The 12130-nt window shown below is 39.6% G+C and overlaps 1 protein-coding gene across 4 annotated transcripts in view; it reads right to left on the minus strand.

Moving 5' to 3' along the window:
• kcnab2a (potassium voltage-gated channel subfamily A regulatory beta subunit 2a) overlaps window positions 1-11142 on the minus strand; it is a 271332-nt gene extending 260190 nt beyond the window's left edge. Inside the window, exons 1-2 of one of the 4 annotated variants that reach the window (XM_080214999.1) lie at window positions 11109-11142; window positions 10041-10097 (exon numbers count right to left, since the gene is read on the minus strand). The gene's annotated coding sequence lies outside the window, so the exon portion shown is untranslated. The remainder of the gene's footprint in view (window positions 1-10040; window positions 10098-11108) is intronic. The other 3 variants (XM_080215002.1, XM_080215004.1, XM_080215005.1) reach the window with 3 other exon arrangements.
• Between the last annotated feature and the right edge of the window lie 988 nt (window positions 11143-12130).

Genomic DNA, 12130 nt, shown 5'->3' on the forward strand with positions numbered 1-12130 from the left:
GTTAAGTGAGCAAAGCTACATAATCAAACTCAATTTATGAAACTGAATATTAGATATTCCTTTGAAAAAAATTCCCTTTCCTTCTTTAAGCTGGCAAACAGACAGCCTCTCTCTGGTCTTTAAGTATAACTGATTTTGAGTTGACCAGCAAATGTAGCCCACAGTAATCCAATTTCTTATATTCCTCTTTGTGGAAAGTATATCACCACTGCTTACTGTTTCTCTATATAAATTTAAGTTTATTTAGTAGTGTCACAAGTAAGCTTACATTAACAATTCAACTAAGTTACTGTGAAAATCCCCTAGTCGCCACAGTCCAGTGCCTGTTCGAATACATGGAGGGAGAATTTAGCCCATGCTCCTAACAACCATGTCTTTTGAACTGTGGAAGGAAACAGGAGCACCTGGAGGAAACCCATGCAGATACAGGGAGAACATGCAGACGCCGCACAGACAGTGACCCAAGCCGGGAATCAAATGCAGGTCCCTGGCACCGTAAGGCAGCAGTATGAACCACTGTGCCACCCATTATATGGAACCTGCATCATGGATAACAACAAATCTACGTTCTATCATTCTGTATCATCCAGCTTTCTGTCCGAAATATGATTAACATGATCATATATTCTCCTCAGAATTTAAAGCCAGGAGGGAAGAATTATATTTGACTGCTCCTTCATGACTGACCTCCTAGAACCAAAATGCCAGTTGAGCCCAAGTTAGCTCAAGGTGCCAACTTGGCAAAGTAGTTGAAGCTTGTGCTAGATACTACTGTTCAAAAGGGTCATTAAGGAGTTGATAGCCATTTAAAATGCCTGGTCATGCCGAGTAAAAAGGCTGCATTAAACACCTGTAAGGTGTTTAACCCAATATCCTTTCCGAACAACAACCAATAAACTGGAGAAAACACTTTGGCTCAATTGTCCATGCCATCCAGTTTCTACCACTAAGCTAGGCCCAATTGCCTGCATTTGGCCCATATTCCTCTATGCATATCTTTCCCATGTAACTGTCTAAATCCTTATTAAAAGACAAAATTGTACCCATCTCTACTACTGCCTCTGGCAGCTCATTTCAGATTCTAACCACACCCTCTGAAAAAACTGCTCCTCTGGACCCTTTCGTACCTCTCCCCTCTCGCCTTAAATCTATGCTCTCTAGTTTTAGATTCCCCTACTTTTGGGAAAAGATGTTGACTATCTACTTATCTATGCTACTCATTATTTTATAGACGTCTAAGATCACCCCGAGCCTCCTACTCTCCAGAGAAAAAAGTTCCAGTCTACCCAGCCTCTCCGTATAACTCAAGCCATCAAGTCCCAGTAGCATTTTAGTAAATCTTTTCTGCACTCTTTCTAATTTAATAATGTCCTTTCTATAATAGGGTGACCAGAACTATATACCGTATTCCAAGTGTGGCCTTACTAATGTCTTGTACAACCTCAATAAGATATCCCAACTCCTGTACTCAATGTTCTGACCAATAAAACCAAGCAAGCTGAATGCCTTCTTCACCACCCTGTCCACTTGTGACTCTACTTTCAACGAGCTATGAACCTGTACGTTGAGATCTCTTTGTTCTCTGACTCTCCACAATACCCTTCCATTAACTGAGTATGTTCTGCACTGATTCGATCTACCAAAATGCATTACCTCACATTAATCTAAACTCCATCTGCCATTCATCAGCCCACTGGCCCAATTGATCAATATCCCGTTGTAATCCTAGATAACCTTCTTCACTGTCCACTATGCCACCAATCTTGGTGTCATCTGCAAACTTACTAACCATGCCCTATAAATTCTCATCAAAATCATTAATATAAATAATAAATAACAGTGGATGCAGCACCAATCCCTGAGGCACATTGTTGGTCACAGGCCTCCAGTTTGAAAAACAACCCTCTACAACCATCCTCTTTCTTCCGTCATCATGCCAAATTTTGTGTCCAATTGGCTACCTCACACTGGATCCCAATATTTAACCTTAAGCAACAACCTACGTATGGTGCCTTGTCAAATGATTTTGAGTGCTTCTTAAAGATAAACCATTTTTTACTTTTCACTTACTTATGGAAGATTGAAAAGGACTTCTGAAATACACTGAGAGACTTTCTTGAGCACTTTATTGAGACTTCAACACTATCAGCATATGTTTTGAAAATTCTCTTGAGGACTTCGCCTAAAAAGAGTGCTGTATTATACTATCTTCTAGGAGCAACCAGGAAAAGGGTAATTGCTTGATCATGGGTAATTTTTAGGGATCCCTTTTGATCTGCTGGAGAAATGGGGGAAGACATGAAGCATGCATAGAAAATCAGCTGCTGGGGGGTGGGGAGAGAGAAGGAAGGGAGTGGGCTTCTCCCTCCACGTCCTGTGGACATAAGGCATACCTTTGCCTCTGGACCTGCAATACCATGTTCAATTTGTGCTGAGGGCCACACCGTGAAAGAACTATTGTCATAGAATGGGTCTTAGAGAAAAGGATCAAACCAGGTTTCTTGCACCTGATCTGGTTCTCTGAACTTACTGACTCTTAGTATCCATTTGTGAACAACAAATAAGTAAAAGATCTGGTTTGATTGCAATGCACCAACAACCAGGTCATTCTTACTGGACTCACCTTCATAGCTCACATAATGGCTGTTTGGACAAGGTAGGAACATAGTATCAGCTCAAAATTGCTGTGAGGCAATCAAAGGAAACAATGTAATATAAGTATAAATAACTGGGCATTCCCCCATGACACAGAATGTTTACCTAATGAGCAACTGAGTCATGCAGATCTGGAAAGTGTTTGTTCCAACCTCAGCTTCTGGATGCTAATAGTTTCTCAGTTATAGGTAAGAGTAAGTAACCATGGATCTCAGTCCTGATCCTTACCCAGCCATCCGTTTTGAAGTGTACATGTGGCTATTGATTAGGCTGTGCTTCACACGCAGTTAAATAGCGTACCCCTCATTGTTCAGGCCAGGGTTGGCCACTTACAGCTCCAGAGCCACATGCAGCTTTACTAAAGGACTGACGTGAAGCTCCCAACCTTGGTCAATGAAAGCATTTTCCAACCTGCCCATATATTGAAAATAATACAACAGTAGAAATCACATTACAGAAGTTTTTTTTATTTCCTCTTTTTTCATCAATCTTCTGATTTATGCAAATATATCTATGACCACTCTCTCTGGTTTGTTTTTCATTATTATTAGCATTTGAATAGCAGTACTGTGGCTCTTAAGATTTTTGACTAAATTTTAAAAACAAGTTTTCTTGTAAAGGTTGACAACCCTGGAGCTGTAACCCAGAGACAAATGACTAGTTCAATAGAAATGGTGAGAAAACAGTTAAAATAGCTGTGTTTCATAAATACAAACAAAAATTTACCAGGAAAACAAAATGGGGTAGAAACATTTCCACATTACAGAATGCTACAGCACACATTTATGCCATGCTGCTGAATTCCTAATTTCAACCATGTCAATGATAAGTGCAGATGGGGGAAGAAAAACAGACATCCTAAGCAGCCTTCATGCACTCCCAAATGCTAATCAACTGACTAAAGTGAGGAGGAGAATCGCTTTCTTCTGCTCATAGCAAGAGCATGCAATGTTATTGAACTTCCAAAATGCCTACTAAATCAGTTACAAAAGATTCAATAATAAAAAGGTTCCGTTCATAAAGGTGTTAATCTTTCCTTGCTGGAACTTCCAATTCTATTACTGGATCCTATTAATAATAGAGTATCAAAAACCTCAGGCAAAGAGGCTTAATAAAATTGCATACAATTCAACATGTATCAGGAATTATGCTGCAGTCAAGATACAACAGTTTTAAGGCTTGAATTGTGATATTGTTAAAGGACAAAAAACATTTAATTATAAACGCACTTGCCTCAACACAAGTCTGGGAGGATAAAAAGTGCAGACTGCAGTTTCAACTCTCAGAACAACATTTTAAGTAACATTTTTTCTTACTCACCTACAGAAATGAAAATATTCTGCTACAACTACAACATCCATGACTGGATTAGTCAATTTGTCACTTTTAATACAGTAGCGTAGTATCCAATTAATTTTTCAAATTTTAAAAAAAACTGGATATATTAAACTAATGGCTTTTCCTTATGACAAAAAAGACCATCTTTTTTTCCAATTACTCTTCACTTCACCCATATCCAAACCAGTAAATCAAAATCCTGGAACTCCGTTCTTAACAGCATAGCGAGTGCACTTGCACCGGATGGACTGCAATGGCTCAAGGTGGTTCACCACCACCTTCTTGCACGCAATTGCTAGATTACCAAAAATGCTGTGCTTGTCAGCACATCCATGTCCCATCAATTTGTTTTTGAATCACTTGATTCCAGGTCTGATGCTTATGCCAGCGTAGAGATATGTAAGAGCAAATGAGCGCTTTTTTTTTGTTTGCCAGATTTCCACCTTATGTCTAAAATCATCAACTTAATCTATAGAAGAATTAACTGAAAAATACACTGGAATATCAATTCACTGCACCATTGTATTACCCACATTGGTAAACAATACAGTATCCTGGAAAGTACAGCTAACAAACATCTTGATCTTGGCTAGGCAGGAAAATGGGGTTGAAGTTACAAGCAGATCAGCCATGATTTTATTGAACGGCTGAGCAGGCTCAAGGGGCCAAGTGGCCTACTTCCGTTCCTAACTTGTGTGTTCATATGTATGTCTGGCTCTCACCATTCATCCAGCTATTTCTGACAACTTGCATTTATATAGTACAGACAACCAAAAGCTTTAAGTAACACCTTAAAAAGAAAGGAAGCGAGAAGCAGTGAGGTTTAGGGAGGGAATTCCAAATGTGAGGATCAATGCAGATGAAAGCATGGCCACCAATAGCAGATTAAAACTGGGAATGTGCTAAATGCCAGAATTGAAGCAGCACAGAAATTTTAAAGGCTTACAGGACTTGAGGAAGTTAGAGGAAGACTCTTGGAATATCTGAAAACAGTGATGAGAATTTTAACAATAAAACACTGTCAAACTGGACTTCAGTGTAGGTCAGCAAGGGCAGGAGTGATGAATGAGTCAAACTTGGTGTAAGTTAAGTCAAGAATAGTAGAGTTTTGAATCAACGCAAGTTTATGTACACTAGCAATGGGAGACTAGCCAGAGAACATTGGAATAGTCGAGTCCAGCGGTAACAAACATGTAGACATGGGTTGCCGACGTTGATAAGACGAGGAAGGATTCGAGTCGGACATTATTATGAAGGCGGAAGCTGGCAGTCTTGGTGATGTAGTGGATGTGGTTGGAAGCTCATTACACAGAGAAGGAATGCATGGTCAAGTGTACCAAAAGCTACAGATAGGTTGAGAAGGACAAAAAGGAATTGTTTATCATAGTCCCAGTCACACAGAATGTAATTTGCCGTTTCGTTAAGAGCCACTTCGGAATTGTGATAGAGGCAAAAACCTAGAGGGGTTCAAAAGTGGTATTACAGTAATGAAGAATACAGATTTGAGGGGCAAAAACACATTCAAGAAGAAAAGATCCACAATTCACCAGGTATCATGAACAGCAGTAAACATTTTACTCCTTGTTCCTGTTCTGTCATACAATTAAATCATGGCTAATCTACACCATATCTCAACTTACCCATTTTGGTTCCATAACCGTTACTTTCTTACTTAACAACAAGCTTTCAATTGATCCAGCCTTGCAGTAATTTGGGGGAGAAACTTTCATATTTTCACTAACTATCCTGAGTGAGAAATGGTGCATCTAGACATCACTCCTGAATGGCCTAGCTCTAATTTTAATATTATGTGCTCTTGCTCCGGATTTCGCCAGAGGAAATAATTTCTCTCCAACTTCCCTATCATATCCTTTAATCATTTTACAATACCTCAATTTGATCATCTGTTAAACTCAACACCAAGACAACATGTTCTCGTAATTTAACCCTTCATCCTTATTATAATTCTGGTGAATCTGCACTGTACTTGCTCCAAGTCCAATCTATTCTTCCTGAAGTGCAGCATTCAGAATGTAGTATTTCAGATGAGGCCTAGCTAGATCCGTATAAATTGAAGCAAAATTTCCACCCCTTTAAAGCTGTGCCAATATTGAGATAAAAACTAATATTCCATTAGTCTATTTAATTATTTGCATTTATAATTGCACCTTTCACAGCCTACAGCACTTAGTCAATAAAATACTTCCAAGTGCATTGTTGTAATGTAGGAAAATCTTGTACTGCTTCTCAAAGGCATTGAAGCAACTAAGGTTTAACTGCTCAGAATCAATTCACTCTTTCCATTTAGAAAATATTTGTTCTAAATACATATTTCCCTACAACTGACATTGGAAAAATTATGGTGTGGAAGATTAGACCTATATCACTCTAATGCAGTCAAAAATGGGAACCTCGTTATAGTAATACATCCACACTGTTAAATAAATGTAATTTGTTAACATCTGTAGAATCTGTTAATTTATCTGAATAGATGAAGGGAGAGCACTTGGTACAAGTTTTAAAATGGTTTCCTTTATTGAACAAAACTTAGAGAATTAAATTGACATGACAGAAGCAGAAAAGAAAAAACAAACTTGGAGAGACTGGCTTTTACTGTCTGCCCTTGTACTGATCACACTGAATTTAAACAGGATCTGGGAAACACGCACTAAAATCCACAATATATTTCAACACTTATTTTGTTATTATAAGTATCCTTCACATCCTGTCTCTGTTTAGAAAAACAAGACTTACAGCTACAGGGCCGGTTTTGCCTGCTGTGTACCCTTCAGGAATGCAGTCAATTTTCAGCTAACCCAGCATGCCTTGAGTTTTAAAACGTATTAAGTTAGCAGTCAATTTTTTAAGCTTAGCAAAGTTAGTTACATAGGCAGAAATATCTTAAAATTAAGTCTTTGCAAAGACTAAAGCAAACAGAGCTAAGTGTACATAGGATCTCTCAATCCCACCTTTGACTCCATATAACCATCTTGAATCAAATATATGAAACCTCTTTTAGGTGTAGGAATGGTTTGTTTCCCTTTCTTTTTGCCGTCAACTTAGAAGCAGCCTTTTGGTTACAAGGCCATTCAGTTTTTCCTCATTGAAAACAAAGCTCAAACTAGGCTGCAGGACACAAGACAGCAAAAATACTGGTGACTGTGTGACCTGGATTACAGCAAAAAAAATCAAAAACATGAATACTTAAATACAGTGTGCATTTTGTACTGTTTTGGCCTCCACAGGTAGCATAGGATATTAAGATGGTGGAGTCTTGGCATTAGAAGATAAGTGATAAATAGTCATAATTATCGGGCTGTGCATAGTTAAGAGATATGAGACTAACGTGAAGCACGATGGAGGTTTTCAAGGCAAAGGAAATGGATATACCAGTTGCTTGGGTCATTCAAGATTAATAAGAATAGTGGGGCTTGTTGGCATGCACTTCATGTCCACAGACATAGTCCATAGCCTTAAAGAGTTAGGTTAGATCTTAAGAAGTATTTTTTCTCATAGTCACTGAGAAACACAACACTGAATCATGCAATTGATTCATCCTTTGAAAGTAAACTTGACAAGTTCCCAACAGAAAACAACTTTTTCAGAAAATGAATTGCTAATTTGTTGAAATTATGAGCTGCCATAGTCTCCTGGAATTTTGGTATTTGCCTTAGTAAATCAAGTGAGAAATTTCCATAGCTCTTCCTGAATTTCGTTTTTTAAAAAACATTTTCAAGAAACGATATGGCTAAAAGGTGGGTCAATGGTGTACAAGATGCACCATGTTTTAATGGGACATGTTTGATGGTCTTTTATTGCCCTTTATTGTATATTGTCCAGAGGCACCTCATAGTGCAATGCAAAAGGCCCTGCAAAAGAAACTTGCATACCGGCCAGCCTAAAGTTCTATGTTTTGCTAGAAGAAGCACTGCACTTCTTATGGAGCAGTGAGAAACTAAAGATGCTAAAAAAACCTGGAAAATTCAGCTTCAAAAGGAATTAAGTCCTGAGGGACAATTTTCTAAAACTGTAGAGCAGTTAAATCATAAAATTGTTTGATTTTATTTAACTTTAACTGTGTAGTACCATAGAATCCCTACAGTGCAGAAGAGGGGTCATACGGACCATCAAGTCTTTACTGACTCTTCAAAAGAGCATCCCACCCAGGCCCTCCCCTCCACCGTATCCTCATGACCCCCATACATTCACCATGGCTAATCCGCCTAACCTATAATATGGGGAACACAGCTAGAGTTGTGATGTACCAGTGTCATGGGAACAGCTGAATACTTTGCATATTATAAATTATATGAGAGACATCTTCAGTTGCTCGCATTCAAGCTCAAACTTTCTGAACATGAGTAGCAGCTGTGAACATTGCAGGAAGTTGGTGAATTTCTGAAATGCACATTTCAGAAAAGTAGACAATCTGCTGGCAGAACCAACTGTGAATAGAAATGGGTGATCATCCATCAAGGTGCAAAGCAATGATCAAGGATTAGGCAAATAGGATACATAATTTTAATCACCAAAAGAACAAAGGGACAGGTTAGGAGTTACTTTTTATGAGATAGATATAATAACCAGTCAAAGCAATGGGGAAAGCAAATAAATATTTAGAAAAGCACAATTTAAAAGGTTTGAGAAAGGCAAGGAAATTTGCTGTAGTTAGTAATGGACGAGCAACCACAGCTCATGATTTCAAGACATACCATGGCACATTGTGAAACTGAATCAACACATCTAGCATCATTATGGGTGGCACGGTAGCACAGTGGTTAGCACTGCTGCTTCACAGCTCCAGGGACCTGGGTTCGATTCCCGGCTCGGGTCACTGTCAATGTGGAGTTTGCACGTTCTCCTCGTGTCTGTGTGGGTTTCCTCCGGATGCACCAGTTTCCTCCCACAGTCTAAAGATGTGCGGGTTAGGTTGATTGGCTATGCTAAAATTGCCCTTTAGTGTCCTAAGATGCTTAGGTTAGAGGGATTAGCGGGTAATAGTATGTAGGGATATGGGGGTAGGGCTTGGTTGGGATTGTGGTCGGTGCAGACTCAATGGGCTGAAGGGCCTCTTTCTGCACTGTAGGATTCTATGAAAATTGTCATGAAAGTTGTTGGACAGTTATAAAAATTCACTGACTCATTAACATCCTTCTGTGAAAGGAATCTACCACCTCTATCCTGTCTGGTCTATATCTGACTTCAGCTTCAAGCTATATGGTTGACGCAATGCTCTCAAAGAAATTAGGGATGGGCAACAAAAGCAGACATGCCAACATCATGTGCATTACAAGAACAACTAAGTATATGGTCTTTCAGACAGCATTCAAAGCTTAATGAGCCAAGTGATTACTTTTAGTGCTGTAAAATATGATTGTGTCAAAATCTTATCAGCTGATATTAGGCAACAAACGTTATTAGCTTTTATAAATGGGAACCTCCAAAAGATTGCTTAATAGTTAAATACTATATAGTAGCCTCTAGTAACACAGCAACATGTAAAACTGCTATAGAATCATTACACAAAGGAAATTTTTTTTTAACTGGTCCAACTAAAATACTGGAAAAAATCAGAGTCCCTTTCAGGGAAAATATGTAGAGACTAGTCACAACAAATTGCATTCTAATAGTACCTCAGAAGTAAAGAACATCTTCGAGTACAGAAAAAGCAAACACCCATGGTATAGTGCTGACACTCTAATACCATTCCATAAGCAAAATGGTTATCCTTCATATGCAGGCCTAGACTGCAAATATTGGAAAATAATTCCTCCATAGAGATTATCATAGTTGTGTCTCATCCTGTTACAAGTGCCCATATGTCAATTTCAACAATCACTGGAGAGAGACAGCAACAGGAATGCCTCACAAGAAAAACCCTTTATTTAAATCCACCCATTCGATTCACAAGGATTATGCAGCCACCTCTTACATAAATGAGATGAAGGAAAATTCAATGTGTGATTGTGGCCATGAGTCCCAAGACATAGAACACACAACAACCTGCTCATTAAGAGCTGTTGCAGAAGTACCTTTACTCCACTCACCACTTCAGGAGGTAATTGAATGAATAGTCAGTCTAGACATCCCATTAGAAGTATTTCCTGTTGTACAAAAGAAGTAACATCCTTACCAAAATTAGAACATTTTGCAAACATATGAATAGCAATAGCCCATCTGTAAAATTCCTGTGTGCACCTCTGTCAACACTGAAATTCCCAAAAATTCCTGTGTGCACCACTGTCAACACTGAAATTCCCAATTTTACTTGCGTTATAATTTTGCATTCCCAGATTGGAGGAAAAAAACGATTGTTCAATCACATATAAGTAACATGAATACCAGTATAGATACCAATCATGATATTTCTTAACTGTCAAAGTCCTAGCCAATAGGTCTGACTCTTACATTCTTGCACTTCAAATCTCACAATCATGAAAGTATTTTTCTCTGCTTAATTTCTCCTTATTTGTGACTTATCACCAGGTAATTCCAGTCACAAGAATCTATAAAATTGATATTTGGTTGTATAAATGCACCCAAGTACAATACAATTTTTAATGACTTTTTTAAATCAAGGCTTACTTTAAATTAAAAATGTGTTTAATTCGTTTTAAGAACAGAATTTGGTATCTAGTCACGCACTGCCCGAGGGGCTGGACCGCCATCAAGAGTCCAACATCTCCACATCTTAAAGATGATAAATCCTCTCTCAATTGCTTTAACCCGATTATCTTCCAAATAAATTATAAGATCAAGGCAACAAGATAAACTGAACGCATGTCATGTTTGAGATGAAGATTGGCTCAGCGGTGCGTACCACAATGGCCAAGCTCTGCCAGTTTTAACAGCGTTGTCATATCTGGTTGCTAGTTTTAGTGTTACAAGACAGGATGTTTTAAGTTTAATCTTGGTTTGATCTCCTCTCAGATAAAGGTGAAAAAGCGGCGCCTGAGTATATTCATCGTCGCTTAAAAAAAATTCATTCTCACCCCGGGTTCTGTCATCTCTAAGTATATTTGCACTTTTATTTGCTGATCCATCGGCTAAATGAAGCCAGCTGGATGATTTTTTTTCTATAATTTACGGTCTATCGCCGCTTTTACGGCACCCACCTCCAGCACTGGTGCTTCCTCCTCTTGTTTTTGCCGCCTTTGCCCGACACTAACACGCACCGCCCGGCAACCGAACCTCCTGCTTGCCCTCCCCTCCCTCCCGAGTAACCCCGCTTCCAGGAAGTCCCGCCTCCGAAACACAGCGATTAGCTCATCCCCGCCCAGCGAAGAGATGGCGCGTTTGCCTCTTGGAGTTGGCGGCTGTCCATCAAATCCCGGCGTGGCAACCCTTCGGCCTGGCCGGGGCGGGGGGAGCTGGGAGAGCGCGTGGGGATTGCGCGTGGTCGCGGTGCTCGTTTCTTTTTCAAACAGTATCAGGTGGCGGTTAACCTCCTGCTCCCTGCATCCGTCGCCCCTACAGGTGGCCGTTAACGCTTCCACTGTTACGCAGATGGTGGCTAACACGCCATCCCCTCGTCGAGGCTTCCCAATTGTCAGATTTAAAATTAAAACTAAATCAGGCAGGATCCGCAGCAAGAGAAACGGAGCGTTCGACCCATCTCATCTCACCCCATCACTATCCGCAGAATAGTAGAGCACAGAGGGAAGACCATTCTACCCCTCGGATCTGTGCCAACCATTAGGTAGGGTTGGCCAATTCATCTCTTTTCCCATTTTTTGAAAAGTTTATTTATCAGTGTCGCAAGTAGGTTTACGTTAACATTGTAATGAAGTTACTGTGAAAATCCCCTAGTCGCCACATTCCAGCAGCTGTTTGGGTATTCTGAGGGAGAATTTAGCATGGCCATGCACCTAACCAGCTGTGGGAGGAAACCGGAGCACCCGATGGAACCCACGCAGACATGGGAAAAACGTGCAGATTTCACATAGACAGTGATCGAATCCAGGTCCTTGGTGCTGTGAGGCAGCGGTGTTAACTACTGTGCAACCATATCTATTTTAAACCATTAATGTTTACATTTAATTTTGAGTTTTTCCTCTCAGAAGTTAAAACCCAACTTTTGGGTTATTCACCACTAAAAATTCATTCTTTGATTTGATTTATTATCACATGTATTGGG

Source organism: Carcharhinus amblyrhynchos, chromosome 30 (genome assembly GCF_965287045.1).
Source record: "Carcharhinus amblyrhynchos chromosome 30, sCarAmb.v2.hapA, whole genome shotgun sequence".
NCBI classification, from domain to species: Eukaryota; Metazoa; Chordata; class Chondrichthyes; order Carcharhiniformes; family Carcharhinidae; genus Carcharhinus; species Carcharhinus amblyrhynchos.